This window comes from Myotis myotis, unplaced genomic scaffold, assembly GCF_014108235.1.
Source record: "Myotis myotis isolate mMyoMyo1 unplaced genomic scaffold, mMyoMyo1.p scaffold_m19_p_6, whole genome shotgun sequence".
NCBI lineage: Eukaryota > Metazoa > Chordata > Mammalia > Chiroptera > Vespertilionidae > Myotis > Myotis myotis.
In genome coordinates, this window is record NW_023416368.1 from 77,341,705 (window position 1) to 77,367,835 (window position 26,131).

General features: G+C 45.4%; 1 protein-coding gene across 1 annotated transcript in view; it reads left to right on the forward strand.

Annotated features, from left to right (window-relative positions):
• The first annotated feature begins 21,570 nt into the window (after nt 1–21,570).
• The window catches only part of STMN4 (stathmin 4), a 32,503-nt gene continuing 27,942 nt past the window's right edge, over nt 21,571–26,131 (forward strand). The window contains exons 1-2 of the mRNA XM_036314556.1: nt 21,571–22,898; nt 23,697–24,030. The gene's annotated coding sequence lies outside the window, so the exon portion shown is untranslated. The remainder of the gene's footprint in view (nt 22,899–23,696; nt 24,031–26,131) is intronic.

The following is a 26,131-nucleotide window of genomic DNA, read 5'->3' on the forward strand; positions in this document are numbered from 1 at the left end:
CTCGTCGCTGTTACAAAGGTAGGAGAAGGGGAGGAAAGAGGGTGCAGTCCGGGGGTGCAGGGAGTGAGAAGGGAAGGAGATACTCATTCTTGTTCCGCTGCCTTTTGTGTTTTTATCCCGATTTCTTCTCCCTCTGCCATGCCTGCCAGCTATGTACCTCCATCTTTTTTTCCTCGTGCATGCCTACAGGTAATTTTAATGGTCAAATCACCATGTCCTGGGGACAGCATTGTAAAAGGAAAATAATTTTTTATAGTAGCGATGTTCTCACTGGGGGAGCGCGTTCCTGACCGAGGATTGACATTCTTTCTCCTGCCTGCGCCCCCAGTTCACAGAAACGGATATTTTATACAGACATGATGACTCAAAACTATAAATTGGTTATAAATGTGGTGAGTACTTTGGCAGGGGCCATGGGAAGGATGTGGTAGGAAATACCGCTGAGTAAAGGCAAGCAGGTTGGGAGTGGGGATGCTGACACACTCGTGAGCGGCCCCTCCAGAGGACTCAGACTTGGAAAAGCTCAAAGCACTTTGATACTAAACACGTGAGGCCAGTGCGCACTCTACAACAAAGTATTTATCAAGCCCTTCTAATATAATTTCCATGTAATTATCTTGACTGGAAGTTTTGTTAGTTATAGTAAACTTTTAAAAATGTTTTTTATTTCCATCTTACATGTTGGAAAAGTTGTGTGTTTTTACAGCTTGATTTGGATAGACTAGGTCCCTTTTATGAAAATAAAAATATTTGAGCTAAAACCCACTTGTTTTGACATTTTCCTTTTAGTGTTCTCGTAAGCAAAAATTCATCCATGTTGTAGCATGTATTCAACTTTATTCCTTTTTATTATTGGACTAGAGGCCCAGTGCACAAATTTTGTGCACTGGGGGGGGGGGCGGTCCCTCAGCCCGGCCTGTGCCCTCTCACAGTCCAGGAGCCCTTGGGAGATGGCTGACTGCTGGCTTACGCTCGCTCCCTGAGTGGGCCTAAGCCGGCAGTCAGACATCTTTAGCACTGCCACCACTGCTGCTGCATTCCCCAGCCGTGGGCCCGGTTTCTGAGCAGCACTCCCCCTGTGGGAGCACATTGACCACCAGGGAGCAGCTCCTGAGTTGAGCGTCTGCCCCCTGATGGTCAGTGCACATCATAGCGATCAGTCATTCCATCGTTCAGTCGATTTGCATATTAGCCTTTTCTTATATAGGATAATATTCTGTCGTATGCATAGACTACATTTTAGTTATCCATTTATCTTCCCCTGAACCCTCTCCTATCCTCATCTTCCACTCTCACTTGTCCCTGGTTCACTCTCCTGCTCATCACTGCATTCTGACTGAAGATGCAGCCTCTGCTTCTCCCAACTTCAGCTCGTCCCATGTGCTGCTGCCAGACGTTAGCTTCAGTCTCACCTGTCATCTGAGTGACGCCCACTCCTCCCTGCCCAGGTGCAGTTAGTCCTCCAGGGCAGTGTTTGGAGCACATCTTTCTCCTGCTCTGCCTTTGGACCCACACTTCCCTGCCTTCCATCACACACACTCCCCCTTCCGGCTGGGCTTCTGACCCTTCAGACCCAGCCGCCTGGCTTCCTGCAGACAGCTGGTTGTTTGAGTTGGAATGTCCTGACATCGGTTCTTCTGTCTATTCTCATTATATTGGCTCCGCCACGTCCATGCTGTGTCTCCTTGGGCACAGGCTTTACTTTCCTGAGTTCATGTCCCCATCTGTAAAAGGGGGGCAACCCCCACCTTGTAAAGGTCTGATGCAGCTGCCTGCACGGTGCTGTCCCACGTGAGCACTTCACAGTGGCAGCCATTGGAAGCGGACAAAGGAGATCGTGTATGTTTCCCTCATTGACCAGCCCCTCCCCGCCCCCCCGCCTAACTCCCCATCACGCCTACATCAGCCACCAGTTATGTTTTGGGTCAGAATTAAGTGTACTGTGGACATCTTCCTTGCTTCCTCCTGTGTGTGGTGGGTGAAATTTCTCTCAAGAATCTGTTGATGAGAATACTGGGAATCTCTCATGACCCCCGTAGTTTGTGAAGTGGCAGTATCAGGATCTTCAGTACGGAGTGACTGTGCCATCCTGGAGTTTACCCTTAATGTGACATTCAGAGCCCTCCCCTGCAGCTCCTACCCACCTCTGCCACCATTCTCTGCACAGACTCTGCCCAGCCTCCCAGAGCCCCAGGCACATGCGCATCCCTGGGAGCTGCTTTGCAGTTCTGCCCGCAGGGCCTGTGCCCGCCCAAATCTGCCTTCAGTTGTCCTTGAAGTGGTGCCTTCTGAGTCCTCCCTGGGCTGCCACTGCACGTTGTCCGTTCTGCTGAAAGGTTCCTTGGTGGCAGAGCTGCTTCTGCTGTCCTCCCCCATGGAAACGAGTGCAGGAAGCAACCCCCTTCATCTCCTGCCAGTTCCAGAGACGCTGCCGGGCGTAGCAAATGCTTACTGAGTTGTGTAGCCGAGGCCGGGGAGGCTGTCCCTGAAAACTCCACAGGACCGGCAGCGTCTTCAGTAAGGAGAACATGGCCCAGAGCCTAAAACTCCATTTCCTGGTTCCAGATACCAACTGTATCAGAGGCTGCCTGGACCTTTGGAACCTCTGCTCCCATCTAAGGTGAGGATTCCGATTTCACCTCAGGCTGTTGTGAGGATTAAATCAGGCAGTTCTTTTGGTACAAATGCCATGTGTGCTATCTTAAATAGTATAGACTTCATGATACATGTTGGCTAATCCTTCGTAAAGTGGGAGGTTCTGAATGTTGATGCTGTGATTCACATTAATAAAGAATCCCAAAGGAAATTGAGACATCTAAGTTATCTGTACTAGGAGTGCCCCAATTTCTTGAGATTTTTAACAAGGATGTGTACATAAAACTCACGTTTATGAAAAATTTCAATAACATGGGAAATGGTTATGTTGTACTAACCAAGAAAAACAGGATTCCGAGTTATGCCTACAGACATTCAACACACACAAAAAAGACAAGCAGGCCCTGGCCAGTGTGGCTCAGTTGGTTGGAGCATCGTCCTGTGCATCGAAGGGTCACAGGTTTGATTCCCAGTCAGGGAAATACCCAGGTTGTGGGTTTGATCCCTGTTCTGGGCATGTACATGAGGCAACTGATTGATGTTTCTCTCTCACATCAATGTTTCTGTTTCTCCCCCTTTCCTTTCCTCTTTAAAAGCACATCCTTGGGTGAAGATTTTTTTTAAAAGACAGGTGGGATCTTGTCTCTAATTTTTGGGTACTATTTGATTAGAGCATTCATTTATGTGGCTGTAAATTCCAAAAGTACAGAAAGTACTAGAACAGTCTCCCACTTTTTCCCATTCAGCTCCCCTCCTTGTGAACAATCATACTACCATTTAAAAAAATCCTTCCAGATAGATTCTGTGCACAGTAATATTGTTTATGAGTATATCTGGTTCTCCCAAAACACTGTAATTTAAAAGCAGATATTCTAGATCTGTATCTCTAAGCAACCCAACAAGAGGAGAAAAATAAGGGATATTAAAATAATTTCATCATGGGTATCTTCATGTAGTAAGTTCCACTGGTGGATTGAGCTTTTTGTTCTCATTTTAACTATTTCACCTTAGGGTTGTTGTTTTTTTTAATATATTTTTATTGATTTCAGAGAGAAGGGAAATGTAGAGAGAGGTAGAAACATCAATGAGAGAGAATCACTGATTGGCTGCCTCTTGCATGTTCCACCCTGATGACCAAGCCTGCAACCGAGGCATGTACCCTGACTGGGAATCGAACCGTGACCTCCTGTTTCATAGGTTGACGCTCAACCTCTGAGCCATGCCAACCGGGCACACCCTAGGGTTTTAAAACGGGGAAAAACTAGGTGGAATCTAGTTGCTCCTGACATTAGAAGATAAACCTTAAACCTCAATTTACATTTAGGAAAGCTCAGTCCTCACAAAAATATCTAGTGACCTAAATAGGCTAGTGGTTAGGAGGTTGGGATATGGGATTGGACAAGCTGGGTTCACTCACTCAACCACTGTGTGACCTTGGGAGAGTTACTTAACCTCTCAGTGCCTTAGTTTCATCACGTGAAAGATGGAGATAATATGATACCTTAAGATTCATGGAGACAACCTACGTCCTAAGGTGGTTATGAGATTAAATGGGCAAATGTGTGAAACACTTAGAATAGGGTCTGGTTCATGCTTGGCAGTTGTGAGTCTCCTATTGTGTGGCCTGGCCCTGCTACTAAAAAGCTGTGAGACTTAAGATAAACTTCGGTAAGCAGGGAAACTAGGCCACTTGCATATTGTTTTCGAGGTCTTTTCCAATTCTAAAGTCCTGTGTATTGTGTCACTAGCAAAAGCCTAGTTTCTTGCATGCAGCAGGGAGTGCCGCTGACCAATATTCAGTAACCTCGGTGTGGTGCCAGGAGCTTTGCCTCCCGTTTTGAGTCTAGAGAAAAAGAAGCCTACGGAGTCTTAACGTCTGACGTATAGAAAAGGTTCTTCTAGAGAGGAACAGGTCTCGGGAAATCGTTCCTTAAATTAGTAATCAGCCGTGCACAATACAACTGTATTGTCATGTCCCAGTGATGGCTCATGTGCTTATATGTGCCAGACTGTGGATGTCAGATACTGACTCACATCTACCATGAATATGATCTCAGCGGCAGCAGAGCTATTTGGATCGGGCCAAACGATGACTGTGGTGGGGGTTGTAGCATCTCCCTTCAAGCTTTCAAAAGGGAAATGCAGCGTCTTACACTGACCTGGGCCTCCCATTCCTTCCCCCCGGCGACGATTGGAGGACCAGGCAAGACAGAGTCAATGACCCTCACAGCCCGATGCCTCCGGGCGGAGGGAAGCCCTCCTGCGCTGGATGCTCTTTGTCCTTGGTGGTGGGTGTCACTCGGGTGGGTCTCTTTTGCTGGGGAACAGGCTGGGGAAGATGGGAGGCTTTGGTTTCTATGGATACTGGGCTAGCTTGGATTTGCATAATGTATTTCAGAGAACAGACAATCTGGGAACAATGTGGACCCAGGAGGAACATACCGGCACATGGAAACGAGTTGGGTGGTCAGGCTCCATTGCAGCCCTCCTCCAGGGACAGTCTGGGATCCAACCCTCTTTCTTTGGAGAGGTGGCAACGTGGAGCCCTGAGGATCAAGGGAGGCAGTGGATGAACAGCGTCCCCCACAGGGCACAGTACACACTTGGGGTTCAACAAATGCTCAGGCTCTTGCCTCCCCCTTTATGTCAGCCCTGGGCTAGAGGGGTCCTTGATGAACTCTACTAGCCTATGAAATTTCCTTGTTTACTTACAAAGCATTCCACATGTGCCCTCTCATATTAATCTCCTCTGCCACCTAATAACTATGTGAGATAGGCTCAAGAGGCTGGAAGACAAGTCCAAGGTCACATGAGTAATTGATAGCAGAGCCAGACCTCAATCCCAGGCCTACAGTGACATCCACAAATCGCAAAACATCTAGGTTTGACAGCAATAAATGTGGCATGATTGTGGCAGTTCAGCTTGTATGGGAAGGGGAGTGTGGATAAAAAGAGATGGGAGCTAGAAATACTGGAGGTAAGACGGCCAGGACGATTGTGAAGAATGGACCAGGTGAAGGAAGTCAGGAGAGCCATGGTGACCTGGTTTCTGCCTTTCGTGGTGTGTCAGAGACTGGAGGAAGCAGGCGGGTTTAGTGTTCTGTGTGGGAACATTGTGGTGGAAGAGAAGACCATTAGATACAGCTCTGTAGCTCTGGATCTGTACGGGAGATGCAGAGTGAGGAGTTGGCAGGGTTGTCTTGTTGAAGCTACTGGAGTCTGCGTTCTCACATGGCTGTTGTCTAGAGCAGCGGTCGCCAATCGGTGGTCTGTGAGGTCCGAACGGTTGGTTGGCAACCGCTGGTTTAGAGTAAAAGGAGCGGGACAGGTCTTGGGAGCACTGATACATTTAGAGGTGGGCCGAGATCTCTGGGTTAAAGACTCAAGAAGTGAATAGAGAAGCAGAAGCAGAGAAGGTGATGGGAAAGAAAACAAAACAAAACAAAACACCATGTTGAAGGTAGAAGCGAGTGAACATCATTGTCAGACCCAGAAAGTCTGGTCAAATGAAGGTGGAAAATAATTCACCTGCTCTGATTTAATTGCAACCCCTGACACAGCTTCTCCCAATATCAGTGAAGACAAGAAAAGTTGAAAACTCATATCAATGAAAAGTGATGGGTGACCAACCTGTTGGCAGAAATTAGGAGGAATGCCCTCTACTTATAAAGCCAGGGGAGCACCCTCCCAGACTTTGCCTCTTTTTTTTTTTTTTGTCTGAGAGAAGCTGGGCACCTGAAGAACTGCCCTCAGTTGTACACATCATCACCTCATTGGATCTTGTGTGGGGCTGATGGAATCCATGTGTTAGGTATCACTTCCTTTGAGGATGAGCCCATTGGTTTAAAAAACAACATGGGGCATGACAAAATACCATAGAACAAAGGAGAAGAATCATCCAAAGACCCAGTGGGAGCATATATCCCTTTTAAAGGCCATCTGCGCCCAGCCGGTGTGGCTCAGTGGCTGAGTGTCGACCTGTGAACCAGGAAGTCATGGTTCGATTCCCAGTCAGGCACATGCCTGGGTTGCAGGCTCGATCCCCAGTGGCAGCCAATCAATGATTCTCTCTAATCAGTAATGTTTCTATTTCTCTCTCATTCTTTCTCTCCCTCTCTGAAATTAATTATATATATAATTGATATAATATATATATATATGTGTGTGTGTGTGTATATATATATATATAAGAAATTGACTAGAATAAGCAGTCATAAATCAAAATTCCTCGCTGTTTGGTTTTGAAATTAGACAAAGTGATTTTTAATTTCATTTGGGATAACAGAGGGTTAAACAAAAAATTTCTTTGTGTGTGTGTGGGGGGGTGGGGGGTGATCATAGCCCTCAGATTGCAACTTGAGGAAATATTTAGATATATGGGGCAATTTATGTACAATTCATGTTCATCACAGAATTATTTAGAAGAGGGAATAGTTGGAAATAATCTAATATATAAGAGAAGGGGAACAGTAAATAAATTATTCCATATGCAGTCATACTATGAAGCCACTAAATAAATAAAGAATATTTAAAGACATGAAATATTTGACCAAAGCCAAATTAAGGAAACAAAGTATAATCAGACCAATTCCAATTTTATAAATCTACTGTATTTTAGAAACAAATACCCAGCATTGTTAACCATGGCTATCTTTGGATGAGGTGGTTTCACTGTGACTTTTGTTTTTTTCCTCCTCCTCCTCCTTTGTTTTCTAAAGAAAGAAAGCATTATACCTAATAATGTGGCTATTAAGCGGTTACTGGTGCCCTTGCTGCAGGGTTCTGTTTTCAGAACTGTGAGGTTAGGAGGGGGAAGCCTGAACAGCGACCTGGGAGAGAGGGCTTCCCAGCTGGGCTGAGTCCCCAGAGAAAGGAGGGGTGACGACATGGGGACAAACAGAAACATTTGCATTGACTCATTGTGAATCCTCGAGTTTTTTTCAGCAGGATGCTGGCAGCAGCGTGTCCGAAAAGGAAGTGGTGAAGCTCTGGGACAGAGGGGCTGGGAGAAGGGCCAGAACCCGCTTGGAGAAGCCCCCAGGGTGGCACCTGCCTGGAGAGCCGGGAGGAGGTCCAGATCTGCAGGTAGAGGTGTCTGCAGAGCTGGTCCAGATGCCTCACTGGTCCAGATGCCTCACTAAGGCATCCGGGTCTTAAGGAAACTTCCTAAGCAGGTTTGCTACTATTGGCCCGTGCTGCTGGCATGATGTCACCATCATCCAATCTGAAGTCAGTTTCTCCTCCCAGATTAGGAGTTAATTCGGAGTTAACTCTTACTGACCCTTACGAACTAGCAAAAACAGTGCCTCTCATCTTTTTTACTCTATTCTCCAGGGTAGGGAAGTGAGGAGGAGCGATGGAAATAAACGGAATTAGAGAAAACAGTGCCAGGTTTGTATAGTGGGTATAGATAGAATTGTTATAGTATAAAAGTAATGCATGTTCATTGAGAAAGTTGTAAAAAGAATCACACCACCCAAACTTAATACTCTTAAGCTTTTCGATGCAGTTTCTTTCTATATTTTTAAACTAAAAAGTATGAGATTTTAACAGAAATTACCTCACTATATTTTTGCAGCCTTTTAAAAAATTCACTTACTGTGAATTTGTACTTAAATAAATAAATAAATAATCTTCAAATGCATAGTATTTGGCTGCAAAACTTTTCAACTAAATGGCCACTTCGTAAGTGCATCATTTCCCAGGATATACACCTATACCAGTGATGGCGAACCTATGACACGCGTGTCAGAGGTGACACGCGAACTCATTTTTTTGGTTGATTTTTCTTTGTTAAATGGCATTTAAATATATAAAATAAATATCAAAAATATAGCCCTAGCCGGCTTGGCTCAGTGGATAGAGCATCAGCCTGCGGACTGAAGGGTCCCAGGTTTGATTCCGGCCAAGGGCACATGCCTGGGTTGCGGGCTCGTTCCCCAGTGGTGGGTGTGCAGGAGGCAGCCAATCAATGATTCTCTCTCATCATTGATGTTTCTATCTCTCTCCTTCTCCCTTCCTCTCTCTGAAATCAATAAAGAAATATATATTTTAAAAATATATATATATAAATCTTTGTTTTACTATGGTTGCAAATATCAAAATTTTTCTTTTTTTTAATATATTTTATTGATTTTTTACAGAGAAGAAGGGAGAGGGATAGAGAGTTAGAAACATCGATGAGAGAGATCGATCAGCTGCCTCCTGCACGCCCCCCCAGTGGGGATGTGCACACAACCAAGGTACATGCCCCTGACCAGAATTGAACCTGGGACCCCTGAGTCTGCAGGCCAATGCTCTATCCACTGAGCCAAACTGGTTCGGCTCAAAATTTTTCTATATGTGACATAGTACCAGAGTTAAGTTAGGGTTTTTCAAAATGCTGACACGCCGAGCTCAAAAGGTTCGCCATCCCTGACCTATACTCTCATTTTTACTAGATAAGGAATTGTATTGTATGAATATATTATAATTTATTTTCAAAGTGCCCAGGTCACTGCTGCAATGAACGCTATCGAACATACATTGTATTGTAGGACTCTTGACCAATTCATTCCTTAGGATAAATTCTTAGGAGCAAAATGCCTGTGGCAAAGATTAAAATACATGTTGCCAGATTGTTGTCCAGAAACGTAGACAGTCCATGAGTGCGTCCAGTTCTTCACAGCCTAAGCAGACTTGGATGTTTTTAATATTTTACGTCTTTGATCATCTAGTACAAAATGATAGCTCATTAATCTTTCCCCCCATTTCCTCATTACTGGTGATGTTGACCACGATTTTATGTATGCAGTGCCTCATATATCTTTATGAATTATCTGTCTTCTCTGCCCATTTTTATACCCGGAAGTTTATTGTTTTCTAATCCACTAGCAAGATCTTTAATTTCAACCTGACAGTAGTTTCCTGAATCTTTTTTCATAGGCACATAGTGAATATACAGGGGTTTTAGTCATACTGTTTTGTCGGGTTTTTGTTTCAGTACTCCATTATTTTTGTGCTGCACCTAGACAGTTTTCCTACTTTTTCTGTGTGGAATAGTTTATGTAGTATGTTCCTGGGAGCTTTAAGGAACCAGAACCATTATTAGAGGTAATTTTTTGACCACTTTTAAAATATCTTACATACGCCCTGGCCTGTGTGCTCAGTGATTAGAAGAGCATCACCCCGTGCACCCAAGGGTCCCAGGTTCTATTCCCAGTCAAGGGCATGAACCTGCAACCCAGGTTCCATTCCCAGCCCTGGTCAGGGCACATGTGGGAGGCAACCAAGACACATCAATGTTTCTCTTTCTCTCTCATCCTCCCTCCCTCCTTCCCTCTCTCTAAAAAGAAAAATTAATGGAAAAATATCCTTGGTTGAGGATTAACAAAAAATAAATAAATAAGAAATAAAATATCTTACATAATTACTAGTCAATTCAATTAGTCTTTTCTTTATTAAATTTTTAATTTTTAATTATTCTTAGTTAAAATAATTAAAGTTTTAATTAAAACTTTATTTAAAATTTTTACTAAAATGTTTAAATTAGTAATATACGCTTGGGTACAAATACAGAGTTCAAAAGGAAGACGGTACAAGGTTAGTTTCTCTCTCCTCTCTGCCCCAATCATCTACCTTCTCTCTCCATAAAGAACCCCTCTTACTGGTTTGTTATGGATCTTTCCAGAGATATACTGAAAATAAGCACATTCTTTCTCTTTTTAAAACCACAACATAATCACAGACTTTAAATATTTTATCTTGCTTTTTAAAAATGATACATTTTGAAGATTGTCTTATTTAATACATACACAGTTACTTCATTCATTTTAAGAGCTGGGTATTGTCCCATTGTATGAAACTTATAATTTACTTAGCCACCTCATTTGTGAGAAAAATTAAGGTTATTTCTAATATTTACTATCCTATATACTAAAAAGCCAGCGACCATAAGCGTAACGACCAGAATGACCGCTCAACCAGTCGCCATGAGGTGCATTGACCACCTCTTGGTCCCTCCCCCCATCACCCACCCCAGCCTGTAGGCTCCGATCTCAGCATGGTGAATAGGGAACCAAAGCGAACCAAGGTGAGTGGCAGCTGGGCGGGACTGGTGAGCGGGCGGAATGGCTGACCTCTTGGTCCCTCCCCCTGGCCCACAGGCTCCTGAAACGGGAGTCATGCTGCAATCAGGGAACCATGGTGAACTGGGAGGTGGTGATGGGGTGGGACTGGGGACTGACGAGCAGGCAAAAGATGGTCCTGATTGCAGGCTAGGCCTAGGGACCCTATCTACGTACAATTTTGTGCACTGAGCCTCTAGTTATAAATTATGCTGCAATAACTATCCTTACACATAACTATCAAATCCGTGAGCTGTTTTTTTAAGTAAGCAAGCTTAGTGTACTTGCAGTAATTATCATGACAAATATGCTTAGACTTAATTATGTCTTCAATTTTATGAGTTTTGTTTTTATTTCTTCTGAATTTTAACTACTTTACTATGTATCTGTTCGTGAGCGTGCATGTGTTGCTTCTGATAATCTGGGAGGTTTTTATTTCTGGTCTGTTGGTTATCCTTATAACATAAACTTTCAGCTGTTTTTATTTATTGAAGTCAAAGAATGAAGCTTGTATAACTTCTGCTGTTTGCGTTGTTGATGCTTCCTTTGGGTTTTGTATATAACCATTTTTTAATTTGTCCTGTGCTTCATGTAGTGGTTTAAAAATGCGTTCACAAATTCTTTGATGCTCCTCCTTTGAAGGAAGGGATCTAATTCCTCTCTCCCTAAGTGTGGATTGGACTCAGTAACTCAATTCTGAGGAATAGAATGAAGCAGAAGTGATGGTGTGAAACTTTCTAACGTAAATCACGTAAAGGGACTGCAGCTTCCATTGCAGCTGCTCTTTCCCTCTTGAGTCACTAACTCTGCTGTATCTCGAGAACATTTTTGGAAGCAGATCCTCCAGCCCCAGTCAAACCTTCAGATGACCACAGCCCTGTGAGAAACCCAGAGCCACCGCTGGGTACTGACCATCAGAAACTGTCAGATAGTAAATGTTTGCCATTTAAAGTTGTTGTTTTTTTCCAGTATTCTTTTTTTTTTAATTAAATCTTTATTGTTCAGATTATTACATTTGTTCCTCTTTTTTCCCCCCCATAACTCCCCTCCTCCCAGTTCCCGCCCCACCCTCCGCCCTCACTCCCCACCCACTGTCCTCATCCATAGGTGCACGATTTTTGTCCAGTCTCTTCCCGCATCTCCCACACCCCTTTCCCCCCCAAGAATAGTCAGTCCATTCCCTTTCTATGTCCCTGAATCTATTATAATCACCAGTTCATTCTGTTCATCAGATTATTTATTCACTTGATTCTTAGATTCACTTGTTGATAGATGCATATTTGTTGTTCATAATTTACCTTTTTATTCCTCTTCCTCTTCTTAAAGGATACCTTTTAGCATTTCATATAATCCTGGTTTGGTGGTGATGAACTCCTTTAGCTTTTCCTTATCTGTGAAGCTCTTTATCTGACCTTCAATTCTGAATGATAGCTTTGCTGGATAAAGTAGTCTTGGTTGTAGGTTCTTGGTATTCATCACTTTGAATATTTCTTGCCACTCCCTTCTGGCCTGCAAAGTTTCTGTTGAGAAATCAGCTGACAGTCGTATGGGTATTCCCTTGTAGGTAACTGAGTTTCTTTCTCTTGCTGTTTTTAAGATTCTCTCTTTATCTTTTGCTCTTGGCATTTTAATTATGATGTGTCTTGCTGTGGTCCTCTTTGGATTCCTTTTGTTTGGGGTTCTCCGTGCTTCTTGGACCTGTAAGTCCATTTCTTTCACCAGGTGGGGGAAGTTTTCTGTCATTATTTCTTCAAATAGGTTTTCAATATCTTGCTCTCTCTCATCTTCTGGCACCCCTATAATTCTGATGTTGGTACGCTTGAAGCTGTCCCAGAGGCTCCTTACACTATCCTTGCATTTTTGGATTCTTTTTTCATTTTGCTTTTCCGGTTGGGTGTTTTTTGCTTCCTCGCATTTCAAATCATTGACTTGATTCTTGCGCTCCTCTGGTCTGCTGTCGGGAGTCTGTATAATATTCGTTATTTCAGTCCGTGTATGCTTAATTTCTAGTTGGTTCCCCAATATAACATCGAGGATCTCATTAGTTTTCTTGTAGATCTCATTAAGTTTATCGGCGGCTTCTAAACAGTTCTTGAGAGACCTTAAAAGTGTGGTTCTGAACTCTATATCTTCCATTGACAATTTTGTCCTGTTTCTTTGTCTCCGCATTTTGTTATGCTTCCTTGGTGCACCCCCTAGTGGTCTTTGTGCGCAGTCTTATAGTTAAACCTTGATTGTTGTAGCTAATTCCAGGGAGGGTTTGACCTCCAGGCCAAGTGGCTATGAGAATCAGCTGTGTCAGCAGTGAGAGAACTTCTGTTCTCTAGGGAGGTGCTAATCTAGCGTTTGCCTGAGGCTATCCGGCAAAAGCCTCTGTGCAGGGCTTGGGCGGGGCGGGTCGCACAGGATCAACAGGGTGGGCCGGAGAGAGCAGTTATGGCGACTCTCAGTCCTGTCCCCAGGGGCTCTGCCTCTCTGAGTCCCAGCACCCACTGCAAAGCTCGGAGAGAAAGCTGCACTCGCTCTGATGGAAGCCAGACAGTCCCGCTTCTCCCGTTTGAGTCTGGGTCCCTAAAGACTCGCCCGGATCTGGAGCTCAGATTCTGCGACTCCCTCCCGATTGAAAACGCCAACCACGCCCTCCGCCGCCAGCCCGCTCTGCGCACTCCGCACCTCAGAATTTGACTTCAGCACTGCGCCTCCTCTGAGTGTCCGTATGCGTTTCTCTTTCCTCCTAGTTGTAGGACTTCCACTCAGCCAGCGTTCCTGTGGTTCTGGGTGATGTCCATTCAGTTTTTTAGTTTCACTTTTGAAGTAGTTGTTCAAGGCAGCAAACTCCGGCGTTAACCTATGCCGCCATCTTGGTTCTCCCATTTAAAGTTTTGAAGTAATGTTTTCACAACAATAGATGACAAATACACTCTGTGTTGCCCCTTGAATTTCATTTTATCTGACATAATATTGCTGCTCTCATTATTTTTGTGTCTGTTTGTCTACTATATATTGGTCCATGCATTGACCACCTCTTGGTCCCTCCCCCCATAACCCACCCCGGCCTGCAGGCTCCAATCGCAGCATGGTGAACAGGGAACCATGGTGAACCAAGGTGAGTGGCAGCTGGGCGGGACTGGTGAGCGGGCGGAATGGCTGACCTCTTGGTCCCTCCCCCTGACATTTTAACTTTCTGTGTCATTTTTTTAATGCCTGTAGTAAAATAGATGAGATTTTTCAGACATTGTTTTTCATAGAAAAGTTTAAAACTTACTTTTACTATCACTCTGTTTTTAATATATTTTTATTGATTTAGAGAGAGGAAGGGAGAGGGATAGAGAGATAGAAACATTGATGAGAGAGAAATATAATTGATTGACTGCCTCCTGCACTCCCCCTACTGGGGATTGAGCCCACAACCCGGGCATGTGCCCTGACTGGGAATCAAACCCTGACTTCCTGGTTCATGGGCTGATGCTCAACCACTGAGCCACACCAGCTGGGCTGTCACTCTGTTTTATACTTCTTTGTTTCATTCCTTCCCCCCACACACACACACACATTTTGCTCTGTAAAGTGTATTTTCTTACATTTTTTCCTCTAGAAATTTGGTAAGTACTTCCATTATTTGTGGTTTTAATAGTTATCATCTTTAGTTTTATGAGAAAACATAACTAACACTTCCTATTTTATGAAATTAGCATCACAAATCAAAACCTGAGAGAAACATTATAAGAATGATAACTATAGACCAATTTTATTCAAAACCAAAGATCTTGAAAAAAATAAGTCCTAAACAAATAGTGAACCAAATCTTAAAGTATTCTAAAATGGTATATAATCATTTTATTTCAAGAATATATTTCAGGTTTTGTTTTTAACATTCAAAAGCAATCAACTATTTTATCACATTAAAAGAGAAGAAAGTATAGGATTATCTCAGTAGATGCAGAATAATCATCTGATCAAATTCAACAGCCATTCATTAAAAAATTCTTTGGAAGCTAGGAATAGAAGAAAACTTTCTGAATCTGATATATGGATATGTACAAAAAAGTTAGAGGAAAATATATATATATATATATATATATATATATATATATATATATATATATATATACACACACACACACACACACACACATACACTGAGTGGCCAGATTATTATGACCACCTGACGTTTGTAGGCAAATTAGCCGTACACTGCATCGTATGGGATATGGAAGCCGAAGGCCTGTTCGAACACCTTTGCTGTCTGCAATTACCAAGATAAAACGTCTCCAATTCACATAGGAACATGAGGATTGGACAGTCGAGCATTGGTCATCTGGTCCTCAGGAACAAGCTGGGGCTGGTGTGGCTGCTCACCTCTCTCCAGCATGGTGCACTGCTCTCTGCTTGTATGAAGGTACCTGGAAGCTGGAATTATGAACAACATAATCTTCTAATTTTGTAAATCCACTTTTTAAAAATATATTTTTATTGATTTCAGAGATAGAAACACCAATGATGAGAGAGAATCATTGATCAGCTGCCTTCTGCAGGCCCCACACTGGGGATCGAGCCCAAAACCCGAAAGGGTTAAAGAGAATAAAACAGGGCAGAGAAAGACTTATTGTGCTTAGCAGATATCTTGCAGAAAGCTTGCAGCCTTGAGCACAGCATAGCTCAGATAACCAGAAGACACATGGCATGGGAGGGACCAAGGACGGACCAGACCGCTAAGTCAGCAGAGCAGCTTGTAGCCAGCAAAAATTAGTAAAAATCTCTCTCTCCCTGTTCTCTTCGCTGATGCTTTTCTCGGTCTCAGCCTACCTGCACCTAGGTGGTCGAAATAAAGTCTTTTTTGATACATTATGGCCTCATGTCATAAGTGCATGACCCCACCCACTCCGAACCTTTCAAAACCCAGGCACGTGCCCTTGACCGGAATTGAACCTGGGACCCTTCAGTCCACACGCTGATGCTCTATGCAGTGAGTCAAACCAGCTAGGGCGTAAATCCACATTTTTTAAACTTGCTACAATGAATGTGGATTGCCTTAAACATTAGAAAACAAAACTCTAAGCCTTATAACAAAAATCTGCAAAACAACTGAGTGGCTGAGCAATGATGTAGAATGAGAACTACAGCACACCCCTCCCTTGTTGAAAATCTTTTCCACTTTGTACTTCAGCATCTAAACTTTCACCCTGTCCTTTCTATAATTTAAGAATTCCATTTTCCCTTTAAAAATGCTAGATTCATGTTCAGCTCTCTTATTAAGCTATTCTTAATCATTATCTTTATCATGTGCTTTGGGAAACACAGGATAAGAACAACTGTTTCCTGAGTCAGGGAAAGCCCCCCCAGAGGAGGTGACATGTATGCTGGGACTTAAAAAATGAGTAGGAGCTGGCCAGACAGAGGTGGTGAGATGTCAGCCCAGCCATGAAGAAGGACAGTGTATTCAAAGGTGGATGGTTGGAAATGGTGCGACTTCTTTGAGGAGTCAACTATAGTTTGTTGCAGTTCAAAAAGGAGGTGTGTGTGTGTGTGTGTGTGTGTGTGTGTGTGTGTGTGTGTGGCAGGGGTGGGGCACAGGAGTGGAGGCCTCCAGGACACACAGAGAGATTTGGACATTGTCCTGTAGGTGCTAGGGAGCCATTGAAGGTTTTAAAGGAGGATCAAGGTATAATTACAGGGGTGAACCTGAGGAGGGGCGGTAAAGGATTAAAGAAGACAGACAAGAGAATACAGTTGGGGCCAGGTAAGATCACTGTGCCTGGATGAGGAAACAGTGACAGCCTATAAGCCAGTGGTTCTCAACCTTCTGGCCCTTTAAATACAGTTCCTCATGTTGTGGTGACCCCCAACCATAAAATTATTTTCGTTGCTACTTCATAACTGTAATGTTGCTACTGTTATGAATCATAATGTAAATATCTGATATGCAGGATGGTCTTAGGTGACCCCTGTGAAAGGGTCGTTCGACCACCAAAGGGGTCGGGACCCACAGGTTGAGAACCATTGAGTAAGCCAAAGCTTTATTGTATAGTCAGAGCACAGGAAGCAAAACAAGGGCAAGATGTTTACAATGTTCTTGTAAGTTTCAAGTCTATTTCGTTACTCAAGCCTTATTTTGGCAGCACTTGCTGCACCTCCCACAGCCCATTAGCCACCTAGGAACAAGGGAGGACTATAAGGTCAAGCTTAATTGCCCTAGGAGGGCTCTGCCCTCCAAGCTGGGACTATGTGGCTCTGCCACAGGTCAGTCCAAGGCTTGATCCTATAGCCACTCCCTACAATTCTTTGTATGAGGAAAAGGTGCCAATATTTGTCCTCAAATTCACAGCTATGATGCTCATTACTTAAAGAACTGCAGCCACTTGTGGTCCTTGCAGGGCCTGCTTGTCCCTGCTTGTCCCTGGGGAGCTGAAGGCATCATTAGAGTCCTCAGAACCTCAGGGACCAGGATGATGTCATGCTCAATCTGATCTGAGTCCCCTTCCCCCAGGAACAGTATTCACTGTGCCTGTTACCTGTAAGCCTCTCCCCAGGCAGAGGTCATTCTCACAAGGCTGGTGAGCTGAGCTGCAGGTGGAGATAAAGGCCAGAGATGGCTTGTGTTGCTTTCTGAACCTCAAGCATGAGGCTGACAGTGGCTTCCATTTTTTCCGTTTCTAGATCAGCTCTGTTAGGGAAATGGTGAAGCAACACCAGACCTCTGAGATGGGTCCTATTTCCTTTTGGCCCATTGGAATGCACCCTCTATTCCTGTATAGCCTTCCTCAGAGTCCATGAAGACAGACCTTAAATTATAATAGGTTGAGTTCTAACAGCTCATCTGGGGGATAGGTGTTCAAAACTTGAAACTCAACTAATGAAGTAATAACAGTGCTTCTATTTCCTTGGAATGAGTCCATTTGCTAGCCTCTATCCCCAAAAGTTATCTTCTTTGTTTCCTTCTCCTTGGGGTGTTTCTGGTATACTCTGGGTTCACAGTCTGCTGAGCTAATCCCCAACACCAGCACATATATAGGGTGTCCCAAAATTCACGCAAGAAGTAATTTTGATAGAAAACACAGGTTTATAATTAAAAATTGTCAATTTTTTGCCCTAACCGGTTTGGCTCAGTGGATAGAGCGTCAGCCTGCGGACTGAAGGGTCCCAGGTTCGATTTCGGTCAAGGGTATGTACCTTGGTTGTGGGCACATACCCAGTAGGGAGTGTGCAGGAGGCAGCTGAATCAATGTTTCTCTCTCATCGATGTTTCTAACTCTCTATCCCTCTCCCTTCCTCTCTGTAAAAAATTCAATAAAATATTTTTAAAAATTGTAAATTTTTTATTGATTCATAAAGTATACAGTATAGGGTTATGTATGGAATAGCATATTAGGTAAATGGCCTCCATGGCTTTGCTGGCATATATGCAAAGCCGTGGTCTTCATTGGTCTTCATTGTCCCTGCTCCTGGGCCATAATTGGTACTTGGTAATGCTTATCAAATTGAAGGGATTGAAATCAAAGGGCAACAGATATTAGAATCTGATTCAATAAACCAAGTAAAATTAGGCTTTTACTTTTTGTTGTTAATGCTCACGCAAAATTCAAATCTTGCGTGAATTTTGGGACACCCTATATTTCCTTTGAAATGCACACCCAGCCCCAGGAAAGAAAGGAACAGACAGAGGCAGTGCACTGTCTTCCTTTTCTTCCCCTGGACTCTTTTAAGAGTTACAGCGATGCCCCAGAAAGGGGCCTTAGATATAACCCAGCTCAACTCTCACCTTACAGGCTGGCAGCCTACCTCCCCACTTCCTTTCTTCATCCCAGAGAACACATAGGACCACCCGGCATGAAGTTTTGTGTCCAAATTCTTGTGCAGATTGGGATTTGCCAGGCCAGTTCATTCCCTGTCATTTATTTGTGCATGGCTTTTTCATGTCTGCCTTAATTCCACAATTTTTGAAGCTCATCCTGGTGCTAAGATTCTTGCAAAAGATAACAAGCTAAGTCCTTGCTCTCAAGAAACTCATAGTCCAAGGGAGAGAGAGGTCATTAAAATACATAGGGAGCATTGAGTGTCAACAATCTGTCTGAGGCCAGAGAGGAGGAGTGGGATGGAAAGGCAGGGGGTGTCCCATAGGAGGAAGGAAGGATGAACAGGAGAAGGCTGGGGCTGGAAGGCGAGTGGGGCCACACCTGCACTGTCAGGATTGTGAACTCCTCACAGGCTTCTGAATTCATGAGTTTTGTTTCCATAATATCAACATAGAGTATTTTGTTCTGGGCCCAGCTCAGCATAGAACCAGAAAAGCTGGATTCGTCATAGGTAGCAATGTGACCTTGGCCAAGTCCGTTATCCTCCTTGAGACTCAGTTTCTTCATGTGCAAAATGGCTTTAGTCATTCCCAACATACAGGTTTATTGTGAACATTAAACGAGATCATCTATGTCAAGAGCCCAGCAGAGTACCCGGTCCTTGTAGGAATCATTATGTAACAGCTGATCTTGGTACTGTATTGGTTCAGGCTATGACTCCAAGAACATAGGGCCCACCATTTCCACACCCTAAAGTGAGGGAGCGGGGAACCCAATGCAGCTATATAAAGGGACTGACAGCCTGTTTTGCAAACCTCAGCTTGTAACTGAATCCAAGGTTCAGCTGCCTGTCACCACAAAAGCCAAACTCCTGTGATAAGTATTGGTGAAAGTGTCGGCCACCTAAGAAGATGGGGGACTGTTGTTACAAAGCCCGTCTGAACATCTCAGAGCAGACAGAGGATTTTATAAGGAGGGAGAAGGAAAGCAAAGCAGAGAGATCAAGGGAGGGGTTGAAAAGTTCTCTACATGCAGACCAGCACAGTCCATTCTGATAAGGATCTCAAAACTGGTCAAGTGATAGTCTGTTGTGCATCAGCCTGGTTTTTATCATCTGATTTTATGTTTTCCTGGTTATACAGTTGAAGGTCAGCAAATCTCCTGGAACTGTGATGACTGAAGGTCAGAGCCTGCATCTTCTGAAGTTAATTCCTAGGAATCTTATACAAACACTAGAGGCCCAGTGCATGAAATTTGTGCATGGGTAGCGTTCTTAGGCCTGGCCAGTGATCAGGGCCGATCGGGGCCTTCCTTCCCCAGCTGCCGGCTGTCGGTTGCTGGCCGGGGCCTTCCTTCCTTCCACATCACCCCCTGGTGGTCAGCACATGTCATAGCGAGCAGTGGAACTCCCGTTGTTGGTTGAACTCCTGAGGGAACAATTTGCATATTAGCCTTTTATTATATAGGCTGCTGTTTATCTACAAGCTACATATTAGCCAGAGTCAGCATTTACAGAAACAATATCAAATGAATGATTGGGTGGGTTACAACCCCCCACTGTTACAAGCTGACTTCCCTCTTTCCCAGCCTATAAGAGAAGTTGAATGCCATGAGCAGGGCTGGGATTAATGGGAGCATTTCTCTGAGGAGCATTATTAGAGTGCTGTGGGTCCCACCTTCTCCCCCCCAATTCCCCAGCTCCCCACATGCACTTCTACGACCACAGGGGAATCAAGAGCATGCCTTTCACTTACCCCAGCACTAAGGAAAGGAATTTCACCGGGACAACCTGGAATACCTCCTACGTGACCTCTGGATCTTGGAGGTCACAGTGGGCTGGCATCTGATTAGTGCTTGAAGAATCATACTGGGCGGGTTACCTGTTCTGATGACAGAATAGAGAGAGGCTGCTGCCTCTGGGACAGCCTGAGCCACAAACTTTGTTGGAACAAAGCGGATGTGTGAATCTCCTGAGGACCAGATGACCTTGTGATGACCTGCCTGGAGTTGTCTCAACTTCTGTCCCAAAGAGCCATCTGGAAGGGAGAGGGACCCCAACAAAAATAAGCTGGCATGTGCCCTCCACTCCTGCCCAGAGACGGCTTAGAGCCAGAGCAATCTGTTAGGAAGGCACCCCCACCCACCCACTACAAGGGAGCTGCAAGTAAGAGGAGCCAGAAATGGGGCATGCCTGGCTCTCTAAGGAACCCTCCAAAGTGCTGCAAGGCAAAGTCAGCCCTGAACACCTGAGTTCCCGAGGGCAGCAATTCACCATCAGGACCGGGGCAGCCTCAGAAGACCCTACTTTCCCCATTCTCCTCCCCACCCCCTCATCCCCATTCTGGCAGCAGGGGAAGAACGCAAGGCAGAGGGGTGGGGAAGGAGCTGACCCCGGCCCCAAACACCCCTGGTGGGAGGCAGGGAGAAAACGGTACGTTCTAAGAAAGTTGGACATGTTGATGGGATGTACTAATTCCTGATGAGGCTGCTTTGGGAATTAAGAGTGTAAGCAGGCAGGCATGGGCTTTGCCAGGATTTTCATCCAGGAACAATTTGTTGCCTCTCTCAGGTCTTGCTTGTTTAACTTCATGATGATTTTACTATTATATAGTTCACTGAATACGCCATCAGTGAGCTCAGAGCCTTACACAGCTGATCTCGGCCCGACAGGCTCTTCCCGCCCCTGCCCTCCTAGGGAAACCCTGTTCCCTCATCTGAATCAAGCTAAGCCTTGCCTTTCCAGAGTCTCTTGAACTTCTCTCTACCCACTTTCCTTACAGAGAGAGAAGTGCTTTTTTTTTTTATTCCAGGAGGGCAATGCCCCAGCTTGGGGGAAAGATGCTGTTCTTTTATAATTTTTTCTGCCATTCCCACACAGTAGTTTTTGTTTTGTTTTGTTTTTAAATATATTTTTATTGATTTTTTACAGAGAGGAAGGGAGAGAGATAGAGAGTTAGAAACATCGATGAGAGAGAAACATCGATCAGCTGCCTCCTGCACATCTCCTACTGGGGATGTGCCCGCAACCAAGGTACATGCCCTTGACCGGAATCGAACCTGGGACCCTTCAGTTCGCAGGCCGACGCTCTATCCACTGAGCCAAACCGGTTTCGGCAAGTTGTTGTTTTTTAATTAACTTTATTGAGATACAATTTACCAACAATAAACTCATGTTAAGTTCAATGAGTTTTGCAGATATATAGGCCCATGCCACCACTGCCACAACCAAGGTAGAGAACATTTCCGTCACCCCAGAGGTCCCCATGGCCCTCACACACCCAGCCCAGGCAGCCCCTGACACGCTTCCCATCACTGCAGATGTGATCTGTCTTTCCCCAGAGCTTCGTATAAATGGAATCATGCAGGACAACCCAGGCTTACTCAGGAAAAATCTCTCTAGATAAGAAGAAACCAGTTTTTTATTTTCTTAGAAAATAAGAAAATCCATTTAACCTTGGCCACTCTATCATGGGTTAGAGCGTCCTTCTGAAATGCTAAGGTTTCAGGTTAGATCTCTGGTCAGCACACATACAAAAATCAACCAGTGACTGCATAAATAAGTGGAACAACAAACCTCTCTCTCTCTCTCTCTCTCTCTCTCTCTCTCTCTCTCTCTCTCAATAAATTAAAAAAATTTTTTTAAAGAAAATCCATTTAAAGTGTGAGTTGTTTCCTTCTAACAAGCAAACCACTATTCATTCTCTCTGGAAAGTGAACATACTGTAAATAATTTTCTTGACTATATATTTCAATTGGTTCAAAATCTCTGCCTCCTCCCTCCTCACCCCTCCTTCAGTTTCTGTTTCCATTTTCCTCTGATGTCTTGTTTATTTTGCTAGAATTTGAAAGTGTTATTGATGTTATGCTTATGGGTATTTCTAGTTTCCTTTAACCTTGGGATACAAATTGATTTTTCACGGGCTAATTTCATCTTCAAGATTCCTTGGCTTGAATTTGGCCCATTCATTGATCTAAAATGGTTGCGAAGCCATGGAGCAGAACGAGGCAGATCCTAACCTACGTGGTGAATGAAAGTCACCGTGGCTTTCGTCATTGTGGCAGGATTGTATGTGTTTCTTCCTATTGTGCCCTTCTTTTAAGGCTACCTTTACAGTCCTCCCAGTCTCTACTGTCCCTTTAAACCTAAATTCTGCAGGTGAGAGCAAATCAGCTCTTTTTCCACTGTTCTCTCTGTGCTCCTGAGCGGGTCAAGGAGGGAATGTACCAGGATGACCCAGAGGTGATCCCAGCTCCCTGGCTCCAGCACCGTCCACACACAAAGCAGCACGCAGCACACAGAACTCAGTGGCTGGCCAGCCGTGACCTTAGCTGAGGGGGCAGGTGGCCCCCTCATCTCCCAGCACCCAGCCCTTCCGACAGACATCCCGTGTTTACAGCATCCTTTGTGAGTTCCCCTTCTAGGGGTTTCAGCCCCTGGGAATTTTGTACTGGGGAAGGGACAGCTGTAGTGCTAGAGGCCAGGATATGCATAAGGCAAATCCTTTTCCTGTTCCCAGCTTTTCTCTTTTTTCCTAACCTGATTCAATTGTTCTGCTGTTGGCAATTGCCTTTTGTTCAAAGGCAAGGAGCACAATGTTGCTGTTTTATTATTAGTCACTACCCCTGATGGCGTATCGTGTGGGATGTCTGCTCAGCGCTTCCCAATGCCCACTCCGAGAACAGTATCCACTACTCCATGCGGATTTGCACTGTGCAACCCCCACCCTCACCCCCCTGCCAAAATCCTTGCCATCAGACACGCACGCATGACTGAAATTGGGCCAGATGGGTTCTCTCGCTTGGACATTTGAAATTGGGATTAAAGGAGAGTTGGTTTGTCTCTTTTTCACCCCAAGAAAGGTGGGATGGCCAGTGCTCAGAGAGTAGAGTCTCTCTCAGGGAGATGGGCAGATATGGCCTTGTGGACAGATGCAGATGAGGACATGAGTGACCACATGGTGTCAGCAGCGGGAGGCACATCCATGTACAGGGAGAAGGAGAGAGGAAGAGAGGAAGACTGGCAGGGTGAGGGGTGAGTGGGGGTGGGGGGGGGAGGGGGGGTTCCCAGATTCTGTTGGTTTCCAGTTCCAGGTTCAACCCAGCTGTCCTTTTGTGTTGGTTTCTATGTGATCTCCCTGTAAACTTGAATGAACTTCCTGGTTTTGCTTAAGGTAATTTGGAATCATTTCCTGTTCGTTTACAGGAAAAAGACTCTGAATAAGATGCAACCTGGGACCAGGAAATGAAGCTGCACCTAATCACATAACTGGCTCATTTCAGGGTTTGGGAACAAGGATCCCACCTCTCCCGCAGGGGGAGGAATGTTTGTGGAACACAGACTGAAGCCACTGGTGAAGTTAGTGTCTGTTGTTTTGGGAACTTGGACAATTTTGTCCTGAATCTGAGGCTTTAGGGGGCTTGAAAGGCCACCTCGAGATGTCCGGCTGTGCCAGCTCCTCCCTGGGACTTCAGTAAGGTGCACGGGAGACATGAAGCAGTCCGACGCTGCCTGACTTAAAGCCGGTAACGGAAAACAGGTCAGTTATGCAACCCTGCCCCTGGTGTTCATTATGCTGATAGTATAGGAGCTAAGAACACTGCGAGTTCATTCTCAAAATTCACCGTGGGACTTCCTGAGCTGCCGCACCTAGCACTGTGCAGCCACCGACACTGAGCACTAATGTGGCCACCAATAACGAAGCAGCCAGGCCCTGGCCATTGAAACCAGGTCCGTTGAGACACGCTAGGGCAGTGGTTCTCAACCTTCCTAATGCCGCGACCCTTTAATACAGTTCCTCATGTTGTGGTGACCCCCAATTTCATTGTTACAAATTGAACATAATTAAAGCATAGTGATTAATCACAAAAACAATATGTAATTACATATGTGTTTTCCGATGGTCTTAGGCGACCCCTGTGAAAGGGTCGTTTGACCCCCAGAGGGGTCGCGACCCACAGGTTGAGAACCGCTGCACTAGGGGCTTTGGGGAACCCTGATCCTTCAACACTTTTGCCAACTCCGTCTGCTGCGTCCTTTTGCTGGACAGAGGTGGCGGTGCCTCCCCTGCACAGCACCCTTGAGGACCAGGCTGAGGATGCCCCACTGGGCTAATGAGGCCTCTACATCCTAAACTGAAACCCATTAAGCAAAATATATAGCAGGCGTCCTAAGAAACGGAAGTCCCGTAGACACAGCCTGCCTCTGGCTGGCCAGCTTACCGAACTGTCTAGAAATGGCTTCCAGCAAATCGAATCTCCCTAAATTAAGTCGAAGGACTGCTAATGAAGGTTTTACAGGCTTTATGCTGCCAGGAAAATTTCAAGCCTCGAGAACAGCGTTTTTAAAGTGACACAGATCCACATTAGGAGCTTCTCAGTCCCTCAGGCGAGCACAGGCCCAAGCTCAGAGGCTGCTAACTCCACAGCCAGTTCATCTCCAATCTCCTCCCAGGGGAGGCCCAGGAGGACCCCACACAAGGACCATGTCCCCAGGAGCAGATCCTGGAGTGGCTGCACTGGCTAACCAAGGGCTCCCCCAGAGGCCGGCAGGAGTCACCGTGAGCTGCCGCGAGCTTTGTCAGGGCCCTTCCTTCTTCGTTCTTATGGGAGCTTATTGTCCACTCTCTCTCCTCGTGTTCTTTGTCCAGCGGGACACAGGTGGCAGATTTTATCACTCCTCCATAGACTAGACCACCTGGAGACTGACTTGGAGGGGAAAGGGACATGGCCTGGGGTCAGGGCCTCCATGGGGGATGACGAAGATGTTTGTGTTGGCAGACACGTCTGTGCTGTGTGACCCCACTGTCATGGGATGAGGAGTAGGGCTGGTTGATTTTATTTTCCTGAGAATTTTGAATTGAATCAAAGAGAGAACCAATACATTTCTCTGTGTGGCTAAACTACAAAGGATTTCAGCACTGCTGCCAGGTAAGCAAGGAGTTTTTCATGGTTGTGAGGCAGTCATGTGCCTGGAGGACCAGAGATGGTGCCTACAGCAGGGATGGTGTCTACAGCAGGGATGGTGCCTACAGCAGGGATGGTGTCCACAGCAGGGATGGTGTCCACAGCAGGGATGGTGCCCACAGCAGGGATGGTGCCTACAGCAGGGATGGTGCCTACAGCAGGGATGGTGTCTACAGCAGGGATGGTGCCTACAGCAGGGATGGTGCCTACAGCAGGGATGGTGCCCACAGCAGGGATGGTGTCTACAGCAGGGATGGTGCCTACAGCAGGGATGGTGTCTACAGCAGGGATGGTGCCTACAGCAGGGATGGTGCCTACAGCAGGGATGGTGTCTACAGCAGGGATGGTGTCTACAGCAGGGATGGTGCCTACAGCAGGGATGGTGTCTACAGCAGGGATGGTGCCTACAGCAGGGATGGTGTCCACAGCAGGGATGGTGCCCACAGCAGGGATGGTGCCTACAGCAGGGATGGTGTCTACAGTAGGGATGGTGCCTACAGCAGGGATGGTGCCTACAGCAGGGATGGTGCCTACAGCAGGGATGGTGTCCACAGCAGGGATGGTGCCTACAGCAGGGATGGTGCCTACAGCAGGGATGGTGTCTACAGCAGGGATGGTGCCTACAGCAGGGATGGTGCCTACAGCAGGGATGGTGCCTACAGCAGGGATGGTGCC